Genomic DNA, 22,800 nt, shown 5'->3' with positions numbered 1-22,800 from the left:
ACATCTTTCTATTTCTTTATTTTATGTGATATGCGAGTTTCCTAATCCTTTGGTTGCGTTCGCATCATTATGCTTAGGTTTTAGGGCTTTGCGCTTAGGCTGTAGGACTTTATACTTATGTTGTAGGACTCCGTGCTTAGGTTGTAGGGATGCATGTTTGAATTGTAGGGCCGTGTACTTAAGCTGTAAAGTAGTGTGTCTAAGCTATAAAGTAGTGTGTCTAAGTCCGTAAAGTAGTGTGTTTGAGGCATAGAGTAGTTTGTCTAAGTCGCAGAGTAGTGTATCTAAGTTGTAAAATAGTGTGTCTGAGCTATAGAGTAGTGTGTCTAAGCTTGAGAGTTGTGTGTCTGAGCTATAGAGTTGTGTGTCTGAGCTATAGAGTTGTGTGTCTAAGGCATAGAGTTATGTGACTATATTGTTTCGTGTGCCTATGCGTTCTCTAGTTGATATCAAATAAGGTGGAGCCCATGTTATTTGATTCTAACTTTTGTATTCAGCATGTTGTTGCGTTCCATTTGTGAATATGCATGTATGTTGCTGGATTGTGCAATATCTTCTTTGCTTGCTTAGAATCTGTAGATTCATTACGTTGAATCTATTTAAACTTGCTTGTATGCTTGTTTTCGTAGTAGCTTATGTGTACTACGTGCTAACTTGTTGAGTAATCAATCTAGGTGCATGTTAGGACTTGTGTGTTCTATCTGCGATATATTTTCTGTATAACGTTTGTTTGTAGATGCAGCGAGGGACAAAAGGCGATAATGAAATCTATTGGTGCTAGGTAAGTCTATATCTAGTAAATACGTATTTGGAATTTGGTTAAACCACGACCAAAATAGATGGAAAGTGTTGGAAATTTTGGCCGTTCGAGGCCGAACCCAATGAGTTCCTCGATAAATAATTAGCTGGCCCACTCCTTAGCCCGGCCCACCGGATCGGCCCAATCCTCTTTTACCTAAACCCTTTAACCCAATTACAAGCTCAAGCCCAAACCCATTAATCCTTTACCCTAACAAATTTAGTTACTAAGTTGTGGGTTTGATATAGGGTTAGTTTTGGGGGAAGTTTCTAGATATATAAATATAGGAATAGGCAGTGGTGGTTAAGGGAGAGAATATAAGGTGTGACTCGGGTTGTATGTTAAGTGAAGATCCAACCGTGGGAATAAATTCACAACAATTATTAATGTGCTTTTTTATAGTTTATATTGTGCTATCACACAGTTATTTGTATGGTAAATCTTACTCTCTTCGTTCCACATAATTTTTCACTATCTCTATTTTGGTCCATCCACGTAATTTGTCATTTTTTTTGGAAATATAATTATACACTTTTATACATTTTAAAATTCATAATTCATAATTTTTTTATTTTAATTAAACTATTTAGTCATTTTAATTTTAATTTATAATTTTTTTATTATATAATATTATTTTTACTAATAAAGTTTTTAATTATTGACTAATTAAATAATACCTAAAACTCTATGTCCCAACTAAAGTGGACAAATAAGTTGGAATTGAGGGAGTAATAAGTAAGTAATAACGAGATTTTTGTTATGACACAATGATGGAAAGGGTTACAGTGCTGACATGTAATATATATAAATAACATATAATTTTTATTACACACAACATGTGTTGTGTATAATAAATATACGTGCTACTTGTGCATACTTACAGCGTGTGTTGTGTAAAAGTATGTCATGTGTTAAAGGAAACACTACACCTCTATAATTGAGTCACTCTGATGTGTGTAATTTAAAGTTTATTCAAACTAGAGGAAGTAATAAGTATTCTATCACCTTCATTGATGATTGTACACGATTGCTATCTATATTTGTTGAGAAGCAAGAACTTACCTCTTGAAGCATTTAAGAAATGCATGAATGAAGTTGAGAATCTGTTTGCACTCGAATCAAAGCAACTCGAATCGATAAAGGTAGAGAATGTATTGCTCCATTTTTGGAATATTGTCTTTCCAAAAACATAATTTATCAAACTACGACACCTTAGTTGACATAATCGAATGGTGCTGCAGAATACAAGAACCGAACACTGAAGGACATGATGAATGTTCTACTAATAAGTTCTGATTTACCACATAATATATAGGGAAACAGTTTTAATGGCAAATCATATCTTCAATAAGATTCTTCTAAAAAGGAAGGACATAACTCTTTATGAGTTTTGGAAGGGCCGCGAGCCTTCCTACGGATACCTTAAAGTGTGGGGGTACTTGGTTAAATGGAAGTACCTTTTCCAAGGAAAGTCAACATCGGTCTAAAGATGGTTGACTGTATGTTTATAGCTATGCCTTTAATAGTGAAAAGATGACAATGGAATTGAGAAATACAAATTTCTTTGAAGATGTACTTATAAAATAAGAACGACATTCCTAAATGTTCTCGGAAAATAAAATGAGAAATGACTACTAGATTAATTTCTCGGAAGAAGAACCGAGACGTAGTTAGATGATGAAAATATCTAAGGACTTTGGTCCAGATTACATCACTTATACGTTGGATGATGAGCCAATGACAATGAAAGATGCATTATCAGGACCATATGTTGAATTATGGCAGAAAACGATAAATGATTAAATTGATTATATCATGGAAAATTACACTTTGATCTTTACCAATCTCCTAAAGAGTTGCAAGCCCCTAAGATGGAAGTGAGTCCTCAAAAGGAAACAGAATGAGGCATTGTCAAGGCCATATGTTGAATTCTGGCAGAAAGCGATAAATGATGAAATTGATTTGATCATGGAAATTTCACTTAGATCTTTACCGATCCCCTAAAGAGTTGCAAGCCCTTAGGATGTAAGTAGGTCGTCAAAAGAAAATAGAAAGCCGGTGGCTCACTCAAGAAGTTTAAAACCCAATTGATTGTTAAGGGTTTTATCAAATAGAAGGATAACTTCTTTGACACATATTCTCCCGTGTCTAGGATCACCTCAATTAGAGTGCTTCTCACAATTGTTGTTTTGCACAATCTATAAATTCATCAGATGGATGTCAAGATAGCATTCTTGAATGGTGACCTAGAGAAAGAGATCTCTATGAAATCATTCGAAGGATATGTACTACCTGGCCAAGAGGGTAAGGTATACAAATTGGTCAAGTCCCTATATGGACTTGAGCAAGCGCTAAAGTAATGGAATTTGAAATTCGACAATACTATGTTGTCAAATGGATACAGATACAATGAGTGTGTAACTGTGTTTACTATGAAGGGGATACCAGCAGCTTTGGATTGGTTTGCCTCTATGTAGATGATGTGTTGATCAAGAGAAATAATCAAAGACTTAGTGTATGGACGAAATAAATGTAGGAATGAATCGTTCTGACACAATCCCATTGTTTTTCAAAAATATTGACTAAACTTTTCACCAATGATAGGCTAACAGCGAAAACTCAACTTGATCTAAGCGTGAAATTGAGCAAAAATCAGGGTGATCCTATAGCTCAACTGGATCACGCAAGGATAATTGAGAGTCTTACATTTCTAACAATATGTAATCACTCTAATCTTGCATACTCAGTAACCAAACTGAGTAGATACAGTAGAAATCTAAGTAAGGATCATTGGATAGCTATTGTAAGAATTTTGGGGTCATACTCAAAACCTTGGGCTATGCTATTCGAAATATCTTCCAGTTCTTGAATAATACTCTTATGCTGACTAGATATCAAATCAAAGTGACTCATTTTTCATGACTGGATATATGTTCACAATCAGAGGAGTGTTTTTGTCGTAGGAATTGACTAAGCAGACATATATAGTCCAATCCTTCATGGAATCCGAGTTTATCGACTTTGGCAAGGCATGAGAGGAAGTAGAATGGCTTTGACAACTATTTTGATAGATTCCATGTTGAAAGAAATTTGTACCCACAGTAACGGTACAGTGTGATAGCCTTGCGGAAATTAAAAGGGCACATAATGTGATGTACAATAGCAAGTCACAACTTATCTGTCGTTGACACAATATTATGCGAGAATTGACCTCACCAGGGTAATCTCATTAGACTACGTGAAATCTAAGGATAATCTAGCGGATCCGCTAAGTAAAAAGTTAAACCAAGATCAATTTTTAAAGTTTCTCGGATGAATGGGTTTGAAACCACACTTGACAACGACTCTAATGGACACCCAACCATGATAAGTGGAGATCCCACAAACTTGGTTCAATGGAAAAACCAAGCTATAGAAGTTCACGTTACAACACTTAGAAGACACGTCTTCCGTCATTCTCTGAGGAAGAAAAGAGCGAGCAACGAGTGTTGATTCTCCTATCAGTGGTGAAAGTTAAGCGATGAACTTTTAATAACTCCCTACCTATCATGAATAGATTACGGCAGGATACTCTTGGGAGGTCACATATAAAAGTGCGAGGTTGGGGCCGCTTCAAATGAAGCACTTGCGAAGACAAAGGTGTTTTCTATGGCTCAAAACAAAAAGAAATGTGAGAACAAGTGAGAGGTGAGGTGTTATCATTAATAGCATTGTCTAGGTGTACGCTGTGGCGGAATAGTTTAAGCCAAAGTTCACTAAGCTCTCCAACATACACGAAGGTATCAAAAAAAGAAGGTTCAAAGCCAAAAACTGCATTGTCCTATACTATAACATCTCTTTGAACAGAGTTGTGCACTTACAACCTAAGCATTAGCTATTCCATTTATGTGGGAGATTGTAAGAATTCTCGTTTTGAAAATTCAGAAAATCAAATTATGATAGTTTTAGCCTATTCTTAAAACTAACTTATGGTGGGTGGGAAATAGATGAGATGATATTACTATCCACGTAATATAATTATGTGCTAAACTGAATTGCATACTCGGATCAGACGTCGAACTGAGTTGGTGAGCTCATGGGTCAGATAGAGAAATCCGAAAAAATTCTATCCATATTTAACAGATAAGTCATATCTCAGAATTAATTTTCATATTTAAATCTTGATAAGCATGACCGTAACCCTAAATCTTATATGCACACAAACCTAGGCACTCTCATTCCATGATACTTTCCTCTCATTCTTCTACCGACTATCCTACTCTTTCTTTGTTCGTCAGGCCTCTTGCTAGTGGTGTTGCTTCGAGAAGATATAAATCATTTTATCTTTGGGAGCGATAGGAAAAGACAGAGCACTGCCGACCGTTTTTTGCTCTATGAAAAGAGGTGTTCCTCCGCTCAGTTTCCTTCTTGTTTCCTCATTATCAGCTTATATTTTTCAACATGTAAAACTTACATAATTAAATGTGTGTTTACAATCAAACATCAAATTTTAAACAGATGAAGTGTTTTGTGCCTACTTTAATTTAGCATAAGAAGATTTCATACAATAAAATGTTTACGAGATATTTTATACATTTTGACTAAAATACAAACGAATATTATTTAATTACCCTTAAAAATTTTATACTTTACAATTTAAATATTATAGTAGTAAAAATTGTTATTGCAAAGTGTTTTTATGCATGGCAAAGATTTTGAGCATGGTTGTATTTTGTTTCAAATTAAAGTTTTTATTATTTATCTAGTAAGGTTTTTAATAAATACACTATTTCTTATAAAAAGATATATTAAAATACTATTTAAATCAAAACACCATCCTAATTTCAAATAAAAAAACAAACAAACCTTATTTTTAAATATTTAAATATCAACTATTTGTGATAAAATTTATTGTAATATGATTTTATAGTTGTTGATGCATATTTTCAACGATAAAAAGTAAAATCCGAAAATAAAAATTATCTTCGAATTTAATTAAATAAATGTATGAGATTAAGAATCCCTAGACACTGATACATAAGAAAATTTGAAAAAATAAACTACATATTGTAAAAGTAAAAAGGATAATCCCAAAAAGAAATTCACTGAATTTGATGTCGATTGAAGATGCACTTTTAGGTTGTGAAAAACCTATTTAAAACCCATGTCAACCCCCAAATGTCGTTATCAGGTCGTACATTCATATCCGATTGCGAGTTGTAACTCCTTCCAACCGCTTTAGAACTACTTTTCACCGACCTGCACGTCCACTGCTTCGTCTCCCTTTGCCCGTCTTCCATTTTTCCGACCTCCGTATCGGTCGCCTCATTTTTCTTCGCCCGACTTTCCTTTGTCCGACCTCCATGCCAACCTACCTAAATGCCTACTATCTCCTTTTCCTTCGTCCGACCTCTCCTTGTCCCCAAACCCATTTAAGACTCTGCTAGCATTGAGAGGCCATTAACTATATACCAATCCAGTATGGATGCAGGAAGGATTGAATGCTCCAGAATGTGATGCAATCCACATAACTGAGATTAAGACTCCTATTGTATGCGACACTTTTATTCCGCCTATTGAAAATTCAGTTTATCAACCACGGTATTTATCAGCCCCCATCGAGGAAAATGGCATCAGGTATTGTTTTGCAACATATGTCCGATTTAAGACCTACACCGAAGGACCTGAGAATTCAGGTGTTGTGAGTAGCGCAACACAATTAAAAAGAATCACACTCTCGGATTTCACATTCCTGCCCAAATTTATTTTTGACAAGCATGAAGAGTTTCAATACTTGAGACTCGTCGAAGATATTATATCAAATAGGAATGTAAAGGATGATCGTACAGGGACTGGTACACTTTCGAAATTTGGCTGCCAGGTAAATTATAAACTGGGAGATATTTGTGGTGAGATTTTTCGTAACTGTGTTTTTGCTTTGCCTATTGATACCTTCTCTACACATTTTCCAGATGCGATTTAATCTCCGAAAATCCTTCCCTCTTCTTACAACCAAGGTAATTGATATATTCTTATCACTTCAATAATATGAGTCTAGAGAATCAATAATTTCTGTCCACTTCCACTGTAATTTCTTGATGCTTGTTGTGGTACAAAGAGAGTTTTTTGGCGAGCAGTGGTAGAAGAGCTTTTGTGGTTCATCAGTGGCTCAACAAATGCCAAGGTAATTTTTTCGACCTTTTTACATTCACTTTATAAATCCCACCATGATATGCATCTTTTTATCTATTAATTCAGTATGTCCACCTCTGGAATGTTTAAGAAGGTAATAAAGGCAAGATGTTTTCAGTCTGCCTCATCACATCCATCGTTTTTGTTTCTTCTTGCGACTAAATGCTTCTCTGCCTTTGAAATCCTAACACAGCGGCTTATATTGCAAATGAATAATGTCTTTGAGTTTCGACAATTATTTGACTGCTCCTACTACAAGAAAAAGGCATACATATTTGGGACGGCAATGCATCTAGAGAATACCTTGACAGGAACTTTACCAACCCTTCTTTTCTTGTTTTCGAATTGTATGAACTGCTGTAGGTAATGAAGAATTGCTCTGTTTACCTTTTCTTGCATTCTCTTTTTCCAGCATTGGCTTGAAAGATAGGGAAGAAGGTGACTTGGGACCTGTATACGGATTTCAGTGGCGACAAAGTTAGTCTATCGGAAATATGAAGCACCGTTACAGAACATTTTTATCCTTTACATTAACATTCCTCTTCTCAATTGTGTTCCACAGATACTCCGGAATGCACGCTGACTATACTGGACAAGGTTTTGATCAGTTGCGTAATGTTATCGACAAGATAAAGAATAAACCCGATGACAGGCGGATTATCCTTTCTGCTTGGAACCCTTCTGATCTTGATTTGATGGCTTTACCCCTTGCCACATGTTTGCACAGGTTGCCATGACACTACTATTACTCCGAATAATTTTGAGACATGTTTGAATTGTTGGTATCGAATTACTGAAATATGATGTGTCGAAGTTTTTTGTAGCCAACGGTGAGCTCTCCTGCCAGATGTATCAGCGGTCTGCAGATATGGGTCTCGGCGTGCCATTTAAAATAGCGTCGTATTCGCTGTTGACGTGCATGATTGCCCATGTTTGCGGTATGTCTTTACCTTCTTCGCCAATGCTCTTCATTTTATTATCACTTTCTTGTTATATAGATTTCTTCGACATTGCTTGCTTTCAGACCTTGCACCGGGCGATTTCGTTCATGTAATCGGGGATGCTCATGTCTACAAAACTCACATCATCCCTCTGCAGGAGCAGCTCAAAAAACTTCCCAGACCTTTCCCTGTAAGTACATCTTGTTCGACTGTAGACAACATCGATTGAACTGCCGGAGCTTCGAATTCTATCTATATATGCAAAACTGCAAAGAACCCATTTGTGATTTTACAAAATTGCTTACGACAGAGTTTCAAAATCTCCATTTTCTAAACCCGATATATTGATTCTTATATTTAGCCTCAATTAACACTTGTTACGTACGAAATTTAGAATTAGGTTAAAAGCCCAAGGTAAAACGAGGAATGGGCCTGGCTATAGGGTTGATTGAGCTGGCTGAAGGACACCGTGAGGAAATCAAGGAAAATAAATTTATTTATTTATTTCTAAGAAAAATTCAGGACGGAAGGTCTTCAGGTCGAGAGGTCCGCAAGACGGAAAGACCTCAAGTCGGAAGGTCTTCAGGTCGGGAGGCCCTCAAGATGAAAGACCTCAAGTCGGACGGTCTTCAGGTCGGGAGATCCGCAAGACTGAAAGACCTCAAGTCGGAAGGTTTTCAGGTCGGGAGGTCCGCAAGACGGAAAGACCTCAAGTCGGAAGGTCTTCAGGTCGGGAGGCCCTCAAGATGAAAGACCTCAAGTCGGACGGTCTTCAGGTCGGGAGATCCGCAAGACGGAAAGACCTCAAGTCGGAAGGTCTTCCGGTCGGGAGGTCCGCAAGACGGAAAGACCTCAAGTCGGAAGGTTTTCAGGTCGGGAGGTCCGCAAGACGGGAAGACGATGAGTCGGAAGGTTTTCAAGTCGGGAGGTCCTCGAGACGGAAAGTCGTTGAGATGGGATATCCGCAGGTCGGGTAAACTGTAGGTCGGATAGAAGGAGGAGTCGGACAAACACGGAGGCCTTTGATCAAAGACAGGGGGCGGTTGATATGGAGGTCGGCCCAAGTGGGGTCGGGCGAAGAAGTAGGTCGGACGAAGGACGAAGTCGGGCCAAAAGAGCGGAAGGTCTGTGGTCGGCTCAAGGAGTGAAATATAGGGAATTTTGGTCTGCTGGGGACACGTGTCAGCATAAGAAAGGTTGGAAGACGGTTGAGAAGGAGACGTTGTAACCGTTCGGGTGACGGTTTTCAGTACGGTTTCCCAGGGAATATTTAAGGATTTGGATCATCATTTGGCAAGGTATCTTCAATCAACTTCAACAAAGCAAAGTCAGATTTGGGGATCACCACTTTAAATTTCAGTCTTTTATTTTCCAGTTTATTTTCTGTACCATACAGTGTTTAGAGATTCCTAATCTCAGGCACTAATTAATCAAGTTTAAGGATATTTTCTATATCTTTGAATTTTACTTTATTTTTGTTGAAAAAAATACATCAACAAATTGGCGACCACAGTGGGAGCAAGACAAATTTGCTCATTCCAATTCCGGCGATAATTTCATACGTCTTAGATCCGGCCGAATCATCGGAAGGGTCCATATGGCAGGGTCACAACCGCAAGCATCTTCGACACCGGTGGGAGAATCCGTTCCACCTTATTGTTAAGCACAAAAAATAATAATAATAATAATAATAATAATAATAATAATAATAATAATAATAAGGTATCCAGAGTCAGTCGGTGGGTTCTCAGTCGGTTGGTTCTCAATCAGATAAGCAAGTCAGATGGTCCGCGGTCGGGCAAGCAGGTCGGATTATCCGCAGTCGGATAAATGGGTCGGTTGATACAAAGGTTGGCTGCTATGGGGGTCGGTCGAAAAAGGAAGTCGGGCGAAGAAAGGTCTGTTGATAGGTCAGACGATTGAAGAGACCAAATAGTGGTCGTTTGATGGGGCGACCAGTGAGTCTTTTGATCTGGCGACCAATTATGTATCTAGATTGGTCGGTTGGTCGGTCGTTGGGTTATGCGGTTGGCGAGGCGGTTAAAGACATGTGTCAATGAAAGAGGCAGTTCTGAGTTCTGTAACTGGTGGGAACGGTTGGTGAAACAGTGCGACGGTTCTGAACGTTTTCTTCAAAGAATATTTAAGGATTTGGATCATCATTTGGCAAGGCATCTTCAATCAACTTCAACAAAGCAAAGTCAGATTTGGGGATCACCACTTTAAATTTCAGTCTTTTATTTTCCAGTTTATTTTCTGTACCATACAGTGTTTAGAGATTCCTAATCTCAGGCACTAATTAATCAAGTTTAAGGATATTTTCTATATCTTTGAATTTTACTTTATTTTTGTTGAAAAACTACATCAACAAATTGGCGACCACAGTGGGAGAAAATTGCTGATCCATATGGCAAATTTTCAATTCCACAGTACAGCCGTTGGCTTTATCACGGCAGAAGAAGCTTCCCAACTACGGGCCGAATTGACAGCAGGTTTTACAGCATGTTTTCGGCAAATGTACGACCAGCAGATAGCAAATCTGCAGGCAATACATGACGCAATGCAAAACTTGATGGAGCAATCAAAATTCATGTTGAATTCGGTTCCTGCACCGCCAGAAATGTCATGCCCCCAAACGGACAACGCCATTCCTGAGCATATACCCAGTCAGACAGACTGGAAACAGGACCAAACAGGAGGACAGGCCCGACCAGGGACGACCGAATGGACGGAGACAGGTCGGCAGGATCACGACGCCTGGACGGACCATGGTCGGGAAGACCACACCGACTGGACGGACCATGGTCGGGAGGACCACACCGAATGGACGGACCGTAGTCGGGACAACCACACCGACTGGATGGACAAAGGTCGGGAGGACCACGCCGACTGGACGAATACAGATCGAGAAGACCACGTCGACTGGACGGACAAAAATCGGGAGGACTACGTAACCTGGACGGATACAGGTCAGGAGGACCCCGCCGAATGGACGGATACAGGTCAGGAGGACCCCGCCGAATGGACGGACACGGGTCAGGTCGCCGACCATAACTTTTCAGGCGAGCAAAAGAATGACAGAACAACAGTGGCCGAAAGGAGGAATAAGTCGGACGGGAGTCTGAATACAATGGTAGTGCAAGATCGACCAACGTCCAGGCCAGCACCAGTCCGCGATAAATGGAGGTCGGGTCCAACGTAGCCTCGAAGGATGGAGGTCGGATCTGAGGCTGACGTAGCCTCGGATGCCGGCCTGCAAACTCCTAAAACATCACTGGAAGTGATGTTTAGGAGTCTTGAGGAGGAGGCTTATTGTTAAGCACAAAAAATAATAATAATAATAATAATAATAATAATAATAATAATAATAATAATAAGGTATCCAGAGTCAGTCGGTGGGTTCTCAGTCGGTTGGTTCTCAATCAGATAAGCAAGTCAGATGGTCCGCGGTCGGGCAAGCAGGTCGGATTATCCGCAGTCGGATAAATGGGTCGGTTGATACAAAGGTTGGCTGCTATGGGGGTCGGTCGAAAAAGGAAGTCGGGCGAAGAAAGGTCTGTTGATAGGTCAGACGATTGAAGAGACCAAATAGTGGTCGTTTGATGGGGCGACCAGTGAGTCTTTTGATCTGGCGACCAATTATGTATCTAGATTGGTCGGTTGGTCTGTCGTTGGGTTATGCGGTTGGCGAGGCGGTTAAAGACATGTGTCAATGAAAGAGGCAGTTCTGAGTTCTGTAACTGGTGGGAACGGTTGGTGAAACAGTGCGACGGTTCTGAACGTTTTCTTCAAAGAATATTTAAGGATTTGGATCATCATTTGGCAAGGCATCTTCAATCAACTTCAACAAAGCAAAGTCAGATTTGGGGATCACCACTTTAAATTTCAGTCTTTTATTTTCCAGTTTATTTTCTGTACCATACAGTGTTTAGAGATTCCTAATCTCAGGCACTAATTAATCAAGTTTAAGGATATTTTCTATATCTTTGAATTTTACTTTATTTTTGTTGAAAAACTACATCAACAAATTAATTGCGCAGGGCCATCATTCGTGGATAGTACATTCCCAAGTGCCACAAATCCCAACCGAATGGATCGGGGAAAAACTCCTTTGACTTTTCCCAACAATGTTCCACTGGGACCAAGGGTTACCAGTTCGCAGCCGAACAATACAAGGGAGGACAGGCCTGAAGGATATATACATGATCCGATTCATATTCCTGTGCAGGATCCGTTCCAGGTTCCTGATCATCAACGCTTTCATGTAGATCCTGATGAGATTGCACATATATTAAGGGATCAGTATGGATTAACTCCTCAGATGGCTAACCGCCCTGCATATCAAAGACCTTTCCCAGAAAGGATCATTCATGAACACCCTCTCCCAAGGAATTTTCGACCACCCGACTTTCATGCATTCTCAGGGGAGGACGGATCTTCCACCATAGAACATGTTGGTCGGTTCACAGCACAATTAGGAGAGGTTGGCAATAACCCTTTTTATAAGTTACAGCTGTTTGGTTTGTCTCTTACCAGAACGGCGTTTTCATGGTTTGTAAGTCTACCTCCTGGACAAATTCAGACATGGGAAGGATTGGAGATGGCATTTCACGCTAGATTCTTTAATCCTTTACCAGTTGTTTCTTTAACTGATTTACTTGAATTGAGACAGTATCCAGAAGAAACTGCTTCACAGTTTATAGAAAGGGTGCGATTGATGAAGGGACGATGTCCTACGGTAATCAGTGAGAAAGAGATGACCAATTTAGTGGTCCGGAATATGCATAATCGTTTAAGAAAGGCACTCACTGCCCTGGATGTTGAGGATTTGGCAAATCTTGCATCCAAGGCAGGACGTCTAGAGTCTTTGTTCAGAGAGGAAGATCAGCATAACAGGCGTAATAGAGGCCAACATATGGCGAGTATGGGAACAGAAACATGCGACTTTGATTTTAATCAGTCAGAAGAGATGGCAGCCGAAATCCTTTCTGGAAAACCGTATGTATGTCCTAAATTGAAGCCAGTACCAGGATCTGAAGGAACGGAGCAACCGACCTTTGATAGTTCGAAAGCTGATGAAATCTTTGATATCCTATTGACTGATGGGCAGATCCGTATTCCAAAGGGCCAAAGACTTGCCACTAAAGAAGAAATCAAAGGGAGACCATATTGTAAGTGGCATAATTCTTTCACACACACTACAAGTCAGTGTACTCATTTTAGGAAGGAAATTCAAAAAGCCATCAAGACAGGTCGGCTCAAATACATCACTTTAGGTGTAGACCAGCAACCATTTCCGAAAGTAACAACTGCAATGGTTGACATCCAACCAAGTTCGGAAACAAGGAAAAGTTCGGTCAATAGTGGACAAACAGGGGAGCAAACTCAGACAAGTCCCAGAAAAAAGAAAGGGAATCAGCCAAATAGCAGCCGACCGGAAGAACGACTCAAGGTTGTTGAAAGGCCAGTCGCTGAAAAATGGGACCGTCCAGACGGTTCTTTTAACGTGGAAGTGAAGGAAAAGGTTTTAGTGAGAGACCACCCGACCAGAAAAACGGGTTCAGTCGGGAACGATTGGGCTCGAAATAAAAAGCCTTTACCCGTTGATATAGATCCTCGTTTCCCAGGTATGAATCGTACACAGATTCGCAATGCCAAACGCAGGTATGCTGCAAAGTATGGGAAACGAGTTCCTGCAGTGCAACAAAGAACCGACGAACAAAATGCGGCCGACCACTTGACAGGAGATCAGTCCATTAGAGTCTTTACAGAACAAACGACCGACGAGCAGGGAGCGGCCATTCAGTCTCCAATAAGTCGGTCCAGTCGGGTCTGGTCAGGAAAGCAACCGAAGGACGGATTAGGAGCTTCCGACTATACCAAAAGAAGTTCGTCGGGACAGGGGAAAGGTAAAGGAATGGCAGATGAAATAATTAAAGGTTTTAGATGCCAACATTGTGAACGGATCAACATCAATCCATCTCTGGAAGAATTTCGTATTGAATCCTTGACGGTTCAATCTCGAAATGAGACGAAGGAAGAAGCAGAGGAAAATTCAAGATCTGTTAAATCTCGTCTGGGACCACGAATCCCTTGTCGAATGACAGAGGTTAACCAGATGAGTGAGGAACCGACGTGGGCGAGTCTGGTAGATGATACTATGGACGAACCTTTATGGGCATTCTTGGCAGATGGCGAATTAGAGGAAACAGAGTGGGCAAAGATTACAGATTCTGAGCCTCAGTCGGAAGCACCTTCAATTGTGTTTCCTCCTATTCCAGAGGGTGCGAACTCCCATTTGAAACCCCTGTATGTTAATGCTCACATTTGTGGGAAACCAATCACAAAGGTTTTCGTGGATAATGGAGCAGTCTTTAATGTTATGCCATTGAAGACTCTCAAGAAGCTAGGGAAAGGGATTCATGATCTGTCCCCTGTGGAATTCGAAATGACAAGTTTTACAGGGCAGCCGACCAAGCCTGAAGGTATGATGGTTGCCACAATTGAGGTCGGACCAAAGAAAATTTCCACTGTTTTCTTTATTGTGGACGCAGATACTACATACTCTCTTTTGCTGGGACGAGATTGGATTCATGCCTCTCAATGTGTGCCATCAACCTTGCACCAACAGTTAATGTTCTGGGAAGGAAATCAGGTCTTTAAAATGGAAGCGAATGACAACCCATTCGACGTAACAGAACAAGTGGAAGAGTCAGTGTTTTATTCTAGTCATTTGGCTCCGATGTCTCAGTTGTATATGGCCAGGGAATACCCAAACAAGGGTTATAAAGTCACTGGCCAGAACTCGATGTTCTATTAAAAGAACACCTTTATTGTATGGCTCATGATAAAGCCACACCCATTTCTGTATAAGTTGTTTGTTATGGAAGATACAACTTTAGAAGTATGTAGTTCTCTTATTAATAAGTTCTATTTAAAACAGTTATTACATAAAGTAGAAAATAATAAAGAGATTCTGGATGTTCACCTCCAAGAAGATGAACAATTTCGTTGGCCCGACTTATTAGAAAAAACAGAACCAACAGCTTCATCACAAGACCCGTTATTGGAGTTTAATTTAGGAACCGAATTGGTTCCAAAAGTGATCAGGTTAAGTGGTTATTTGTCTAAAGAGCAACAAACAATGATGCTTGAAGTTATTAGAAACAACATTGATTGTTTAGCGTGGGATTATTCAGAGATGCCTGGTTTGACAAGAAGTCTAATAGAGCATCGATTGCCCATCAAAGAAGGTTGTAAACCTTACAAACAACCTCCAAGGCGAATGAGTCCAGATCTGATGCCTCAAATCAAGGAAGAAATCCAAAAACTTCTCAAAGTGGGTTTCATTCAACCTTGCCGTTATGCGGAGTGGCTGGCTAATATTGTGCCAGTGGTCAAGAAAAATGGTAAGATAAGGATATGCATCGACTTCAGGGATTTGAATCTAGCTACCCCTAAGGACGAATACGTGATGCCTATGGCCGACATGCTGATAGATGCAGCAGCAGGGCATAAAATCCTTAGTCTGATGGATGGCTATGCAGGTTATAACCAAATATTCTTGGCAGAAGAAGACATTCCTAAGACAGCATTCAGATGCCCAGGGGCTTTGGGTATTTATGAATGGACAGTCATGCCATTCGGGTTAAAGAATGCAGGGGCAACTTACCAAAGAGCCATGAATTCAATCTTTCATGATTTAATTGGCAGATCTATGGAAGTGTATATTGATGATGTTATAGTTAAATCTGCCAGTTTTGACGAACATTTGAGAGATCTTGAAGAGGCATTTGAAAGAATGAAGAAGTACAAGTTGAAGATGAATCCAACCAAATGTGCTTTTGGAATATCAGCCGGGAGCTTTCTAGGATTCTTAGTTCATGAGAGAGGAATTGAAATTGATGCCAACAAGGCTAAAGCCATTCTTGATAGTCGGCCACCCAAGACGGTTACAGAAATCCAAAGTCTGTTGGGTAAGGTGAATTATTTGAGGCGTTTCATTTCTAATGCTGCTGGCAAGGTCAGACCCATTACTAAATTGTTGAAAGCTGGAAAAATTGCCTTTGAATGGGGTCCCGACCAACAAACGGCTTTAGATGCTATCAAGCAGGCATTGGTTCACCCTCCAGTCTTGATGCCTCCCAAACAAGGTCGGCCACTCAAACTTTATTTGGCAAATACATATGAAGTGGTTAGTTGTTTATTGGCGCAGGATGGTGATGACGGGAAGGAAAGGGCAATTTACTATCTCAGTAAAACCCTTACAGGACCAGAACTGAATTACACTATCCCAGAAAAAATGTGTTATTCATTGGTCTTCGCTTGCACTAAACTCGAGCATTATTTGCTGCCCAGAAGAGTTGAGGTCATATCAAAGGTGGATCTCATCAAATTGATTTTACAGAGACCTACTATGAAGGGCAGACTCATGAAATGGGCCATCAAATTGGCTCCTTTCGATCTTCACCATTCCCCACTGAGGGCAATTAAGGGACAAGCAGTAGCCGACTTCTTGGCAGAATTCTCACAAGTCGGGTATTCTCTTTGTGATAGTGTCCGACCATTTAGTTGTGCATCATATCCGGATAATCTACAGGTCGGATGTGTGCCTTATATAAGTACCAGAACATGGTTGATGTTCTTTGATGGTTCTACCTCTGGAAACAAATCGGGGGCAGGGGTCTTTTTGCAAGGACCTGATGGTCAAAAGATCAACTTACAACTACGATTGGAATCCATGACCCATAATTCGGCAGAATATGAAGCTTTAATTTTGGGTTTGGAGGCTTTAATTGCCAGGAAGGTCCAGTCTGTAATCATAAGGGGGGATTCTCAATTAGTAGTCAACCAGGTAAACAATCAATATGTGTGCAATTACCCTCATCTTCGCAGATATAGGGACATTGTGAGTCGGTTACTGACAAAAATCTCAGAAGTAATAATTGAGTTCATTCCGAGGGAAGAAAACCAACGTGCTGATGAATTGGCTCAAAGGGCATGTAAAGGAATTCTGGAGGATATGTGGTCGGAGGTCAAGTCGGGCATAGAAGGAAAGACAGACCCGATCTGCGAAGTTACGGTCGGGCAAGAGGATATCGGTCAGGAGTCCGACTGCGAGGTTACGGTCGGGCAAGAGGATATTGGACAGGAGCCCGACTGCGAAGTTACGAACGGGCAAGAGGATATTGGACAGGAGCCCGACTGTGAAGTTACGGTCGAGCAAGAGGCTGTCGGTCAGGAGCCCGATTGTGAAGTTATGATCGGGCAGGAGAGTGTCGGACAGGAGCCCGACTGCGAGCCTGTCGGGCAGGAGACGGTCGGTCAGGAGCCCGATTGCGAAGTTTTTATCGGACAGAAGTCCGATGGCGAAACAGTGTCCGATTGGAGAACGGAGCTTATCCTGTATTTACAGAATCCTGGTGCGAGTGTTTCAATTGCGATACGATTGAAGGCTTTACGTTTTCAATTGATAAATGGAATTTTGTACAAGAGATCATTTGAAGGTTTACTTTTGAAATGCTTGGGATCTGAAGAAGCTCTAGAAGTGATGACAGAAGTACATGGTGGGATATGTGGAGCTCATCGGGCAGGTCTCAATATGAGATGGGCCATTCATCGCTTGGGTTTTTTCTGGCCTAAGATTTTTGAGGATTGCATACAATTTGCAAAAGGCTGCCAGGAATGTCAGAGACATGGAAACTTAAATCATTTGCCAGTAACCGAATTACAATTCTTGGCAAAACCATGGCCTTTTAAATCGTGGGCTATGGATATTATTGGTAAGATACATCCTGCTTCATCGAAACATCACTGTTTCATATTGGTCGCGACTGATTACTTTACCAAATGGGTGGAAGCGGTTGCTTTGAAAAATGTGGATCAGAAAGAAGTGATAGACTTCGTTTTGCACCAAATTATTTACAGATATGGTATTCCTCAGTCTATAACAACCGACCAAGGCTTGGTCTTTACAGGGGAAAGGTTCTCTAATTTCTTGGCAGAATTCGGTGTTCGGTTACATCATTCTTCACCTTATTATCCCCAAGCCAATGGACAGGCGGAAGCAGCAAATAAGATTATCATTGGGATTATAAAGAAGATGATTGAAGGGAACCCAAGAAAGTGGCATTTGTTATTGTCTCAGGCTTTATGGGCACATAGAAATACCAGAAATACGGCCACAGGGTTCTCACCGTACCAACTTACGTTTGGCCAAGATGCTGTTTTACCAGCCGAAATTCGAGTATCATCCGGCCGAACAGAATTTACTGATAGTGATCTTACAAAGGAATACCAACAACTTATGTTGCAGCAGTTAGAAGATTTGGATGTTAACCGTCTCCATGCAATAGATCGAAGTGTGAAACAGAGTGAAATCAGAGCAAGGAGTTACGGAAAGAAAGTTCTTCACAGGACATTCCAAAAAGGAGACCTAGTCTGGAAGACCATTCTTCCTACATATAAGAAAACTGATCAATTGGGAAAGTGGTCACCGAATTGGGAAGGACCATACATTGTTCAAAAAGATATTGGAAATGGCGCGTTCATTATTGTAAATCATGAAGGTAGAAGAGTACATGATTGTATTAATGCCAAATATCTGAAGAGGTATTATCCTGCCTTTTCAGATAACAAAACTGCCTGAAACCACATATTATTCAGAACCCATTTTTGGGGGTTCGAACCTACTGGAAGGTTCATTTCTGTTAGTCATCGTGTAGTTGTGAGAAATTTTCTGTCTCTGAATCAGACTTTTCATCCCAGTGAGTGGATATTAGCTCTGGTTCTTCTTCAATAAGATCTTCCAAGTCTGGTCGGTACCTTTCCCATTGGCTTTGCATGTCATCTAGATCTTGGTGGGTACGTGCTTGCATGTCTGTTAGGGCTTGATGTTCACGGTCAACAATGGTACGCAATCTTGAAAAGACTTTTCGTTGATTGGAAAATATGTTATCCCAACCAAGGTCTGGAAGTATGGTTGCTGCATGATTTTCAATCATTTCCATGTGATGATGGAGATCAGGGATGCGAACTGCTTGATAGTTGGGATTGTTGATAGCCAAGGCGTTGCGAGATTCCAAAACTTCCCTCATCCGATTTGAATCTTCGGGAGTAGTGCAATATGGACGGATCGTCGGAGTTAGTACTTTCGAGGCTGAAAATGGACCTTCTGGAAGGGTTCCGTCGAAAGGAAGGGCAGGAATGTATTGATTCGCCATAGTTAGAATGTTTTGGGATTGTGATTCACACAGGCTTGTATTGCGAAGAAGGAATAAACCAGGAGTGTTGCAGTAACTGGTGTAGTTGCTAAGGGAGTTTCTCGAGAAGGTAGTGCTTTATGAACTTCCAAACATTTATTGGCGTTTGAAAGTCCCTTGGCGGCGGGCAAGTTGTTACGTACGAAATTTAGAATTAGGTTAAAAGCCCAAGGTAAAACGAGGAATGGGCCTGGCTATAGGGTTGATTGAGCTGGCTGAAGGACACCGTGAGGAAATCAAGGAAAATAAATTTATTTATTTATTTCTAAGAAAAATTCAGGACGGAAGGTCTTCAGGTCGAGAGGTCCGCAAGACGGAAAGACCTCAAGTCGGAAGGTCTTCAGGTCGGGAGGCCCTCAAGATGAAAGACCTCAAGTCGGACGGTCTTCAGGTCGGGAGATCCGCAAGACTGAAAGACCTCAAGTCGGAAGGTTTTCAGGTCGGGAGGTCCGCAAGACGGAAAGACCTCAAGTCGGAAGGTCTTCAGGTCGGGAGGCCCTCAAGATGAAAGACCTCAAGTCGGACGGTCTTCAGGTCGGGAGATCCGCAAGACGGAAAGACCTCAAGTCGGAAGGTCTTCCGGTCGGGAGGTCCGCAAGACGGAAAGACCTCAAGTCGGAAGGTTTTCAGGTCGGGAGGTCCGCAAGACGGGAAGACGATGAGTCGGAAGGTTTTCAAGTCGGGAGGTCCTCGAGACGGAAAGTCGTTGAGATGGGATATCCGCAGGTCGGGTAAACTGTAGGTCGGATAGAAGGAGGAGTCGGACAAACACGGAGGCCTTTGATCAAAGACAGGGGGCGGTTGATATGGAGGTCGGCCCAAGTGGGGTCGGGCGAAGAAGTAGGTCGGACGAAGGACGAAGTCGGGCCAAAAGAGCGGAAGGTCTGTGGTCGGCTCAAGGAGTGAAATATAGGGAATTTTGGTCTGCTGGGGACACGTGTCAGCATAAGAAAGGTTGGAAGACGGTTGAGAAGGAGACGTTGTAACCGTTCGGGTGACGGTTTTCAGTACGGTTTCCCAGGGAATATTTAAGGATTTGGATCATCATTTGGCAAGGTATCTTCAATCAACTTCAACAAAGCAAAGTCAGATTTGGGGATCACCACTTTAAATTTCAGTCTTTTATTTTCCAGTTTATTTTCTGTACCATACAGTGTTTAGAGATTCCTAATCTCAGGCACTAATTAATCAAGTTTAAGGATATTTTCTATATCTTTGAATTTTACTTTATTTTTGTTGAAAAAAATACATATACATCAACAACACTAAAAAAACCATTTATTGAAACCAGATAAAAGGAACTATTTAGGAGTATATTTAGGGTTTTTTGAGATTAAATATAAGAAGAATAAATGTATTTATAATTTTCAGAATTTAAAAATGGAGGTGATGTGATGCAGAGTTTATGAAATTGCAAAAGAGTTTGACCAATTTTTTAAAGTACAGAAGATTTGGAGCAATTTTGTAAAATATAGGTTTTGTGTAGTTTTGCATATATATATATATATATATATGTATGTATGTATGTTGTGTGTATATCAGTGATCACTTATTCCTGTTTCATTGCCTAACAGACGCTGAAGATCAACCGCCGGAAAAACGACATCGATTCTTTCGTGGCTGGAGATTTCGAAATCAATAACTATGAGCCTCATCAGAAAATACCATATTTTTGCAGCTGTATGTTCTTGATCATAATTTGCTGCATTTACAAAAATTACATGTTGTGGATTCATGTGAGACTTGTGGTTGTCTGTCTGCAAATTTATTGTGAGCAAACTATCAATTTAATAGCTGAGTTTATTAGTCGTGAGAAATTATTTTAAAAATTTTGTTATTATTGTAGGATACTGAATTGAAAGCGTAGTAAGGTGGATTTATGTATTGTATGTTATTTGTTTATGAAATTATTATTACTATTATTATGGATATGAACAAATACGAAATAATGAATGCATGTTGAATTGTAACGTGAACAGCAGAATTTCGTGTGAAGGAACTTTGTTGTGGATTTCATGTTTTTTCTAGGAATCGTAATTGGAATTTCTAAATGTTAGATACCGATTTTCAACAATAAAAAGTAAAATTTGAAAATAAAAAATTATCTTCGAATTTGATAAAAATAAAATGCTTGAGATTTTAGAATCCCTAGACACCATAAACTAGGAAAATAAATACTACAAATTGAAAAAGTAAATGGTGATCTTCAGAAGCAATTCGATATCAATTGAAGATGGTTTCTTTACGTCATAAACAGACCTATTTAAAACCTATGTCAACCGCCACAGTCAGGTCGTGCCTTCATATCCGCTCGCCGATTGTAACTTCTCTCAACCGTCTCAGAACTGTTTTTCGTCCGACGAGCACACCTGCTGCCGCGTCTCCTCTTACCCGCCTTCCACTTGTTCGATCCGCTCGCCGGCTGTAACTTCCCTTAACCGTCTTTTCAGACATAAATCACCAGCCAACTGAGAAACCGTCTGGATCATCCACTAACTGAACGTATCGAATAACCCAACGATTGACCAACCGACCAATCCAGATACTAACTGGTCGCTAGGCCAAACGACTAATTAATTGCCCACTCGAGCGACAATCATTCGATCCTTTCAAATAACTGAACAACCATTCGTCCAGACGATTCATCGGTCGCCTAATCAAGCGACCACCATCCAGTCCCTTCAAACGGCTGAACAACCGTTCGCCCAGACGATTCATTGGTCACCCAATCAAGCTACCACCATTCAGTCCCTTCAATCGGCTGAACAACCATTCGTTCAGACGATTCATCAGTCCTCCAATCAAGCGACCACCATTCAGTCCCTTCAAACGGCTGAACAACCATTCGTCCAAACGATTCATTGGTCGCCCAATCAAGCGACCACCGTCCAGTCCTTTCAAACAGCTGAACAACCGTCCGTCCAGGCGATTCATTGGTCGCCCAATCAAGCGACCACCGTCCAGTCCCTTCAAACAGCTGAACAATCGTCCATCCAGACGATTCATTGGTCGCCCAATCAAGCGACCAACTGACCGCCCTTTCAAGCGACTGCACTACTGTTTGACCAAATGACCGGCCAATCGATCAGGCGATTAACAGGTCGCTTAATTGAGCGACCAATTAACAGAGCTTTCTTCGCCCGACAAATTAACAGACCTCTTTTAGCCCGACCAATTAACAAATCTTTTCTCTTGTCCGACCTCCGTGTCTGCCGTCTCATCCTCCTTCGCTCGACCTTATCTTGTCCGACCTCCGTATCTGCCGTCTCATCCTCCTTCGCTCGACCTTATCTTGTCCGACCTCCTTATCGGCCGTCTCATCCTTCTTCGCCCGACCTTATCTTGTCCGACCTCCTTATCGGCCGTCTCATCCTTCTTCGCCCGACTTCATTTAAGACTCTACTACCATTATCAGGCCCATTAGACTATACGTTAATCCAATTATAAGTCTATTCTCAATAAATCCTATACATTGGTTTTTTTTTCTTACTTAACAAAAATATTATGATTAGTTTTTAAATAGTAAATGAATATTTTGGAATGATATGGATGAAAAAGAAAATGATAATTTGAATGAACAAATATAAAATAGGAATACGATGTAACATACCAGTTGCAGTTTTTGGGT

The 22,800-nt window shown here is 40.7% G+C and overlaps 1 pseudogene; it reads left to right on the top strand.

Moving 5' to 3' along the window:
• Positions 1–6,263: 6,263 nt before the first annotated feature.
• Positions 6,264–21,039, top strand: LOC127244127 (bifunctional dihydrofolate reductase-thymidylate synthase 1-like; annotated as a pseudogene).
• The last annotated feature ends 1,761 nt before the right edge of the window (positions 21,040–22,800 follow it).

Source organism: Andrographis paniculata, unplaced genomic scaffold, assembly GCF_009805555.1.
Source record: "Andrographis paniculata isolate CXL003 unplaced genomic scaffold, ASM980555v1 Contig9END, whole genome shotgun sequence".
Classification (NCBI taxonomy): domain Eukaryota; kingdom Viridiplantae; phylum Streptophyta; class Magnoliopsida; order Lamiales; family Acanthaceae; genus Andrographis; species Andrographis paniculata.
Note: the sequence above shows the minus strand (reverse complement) of the source record. Positions and strands in the feature narration are given on the sequence as shown.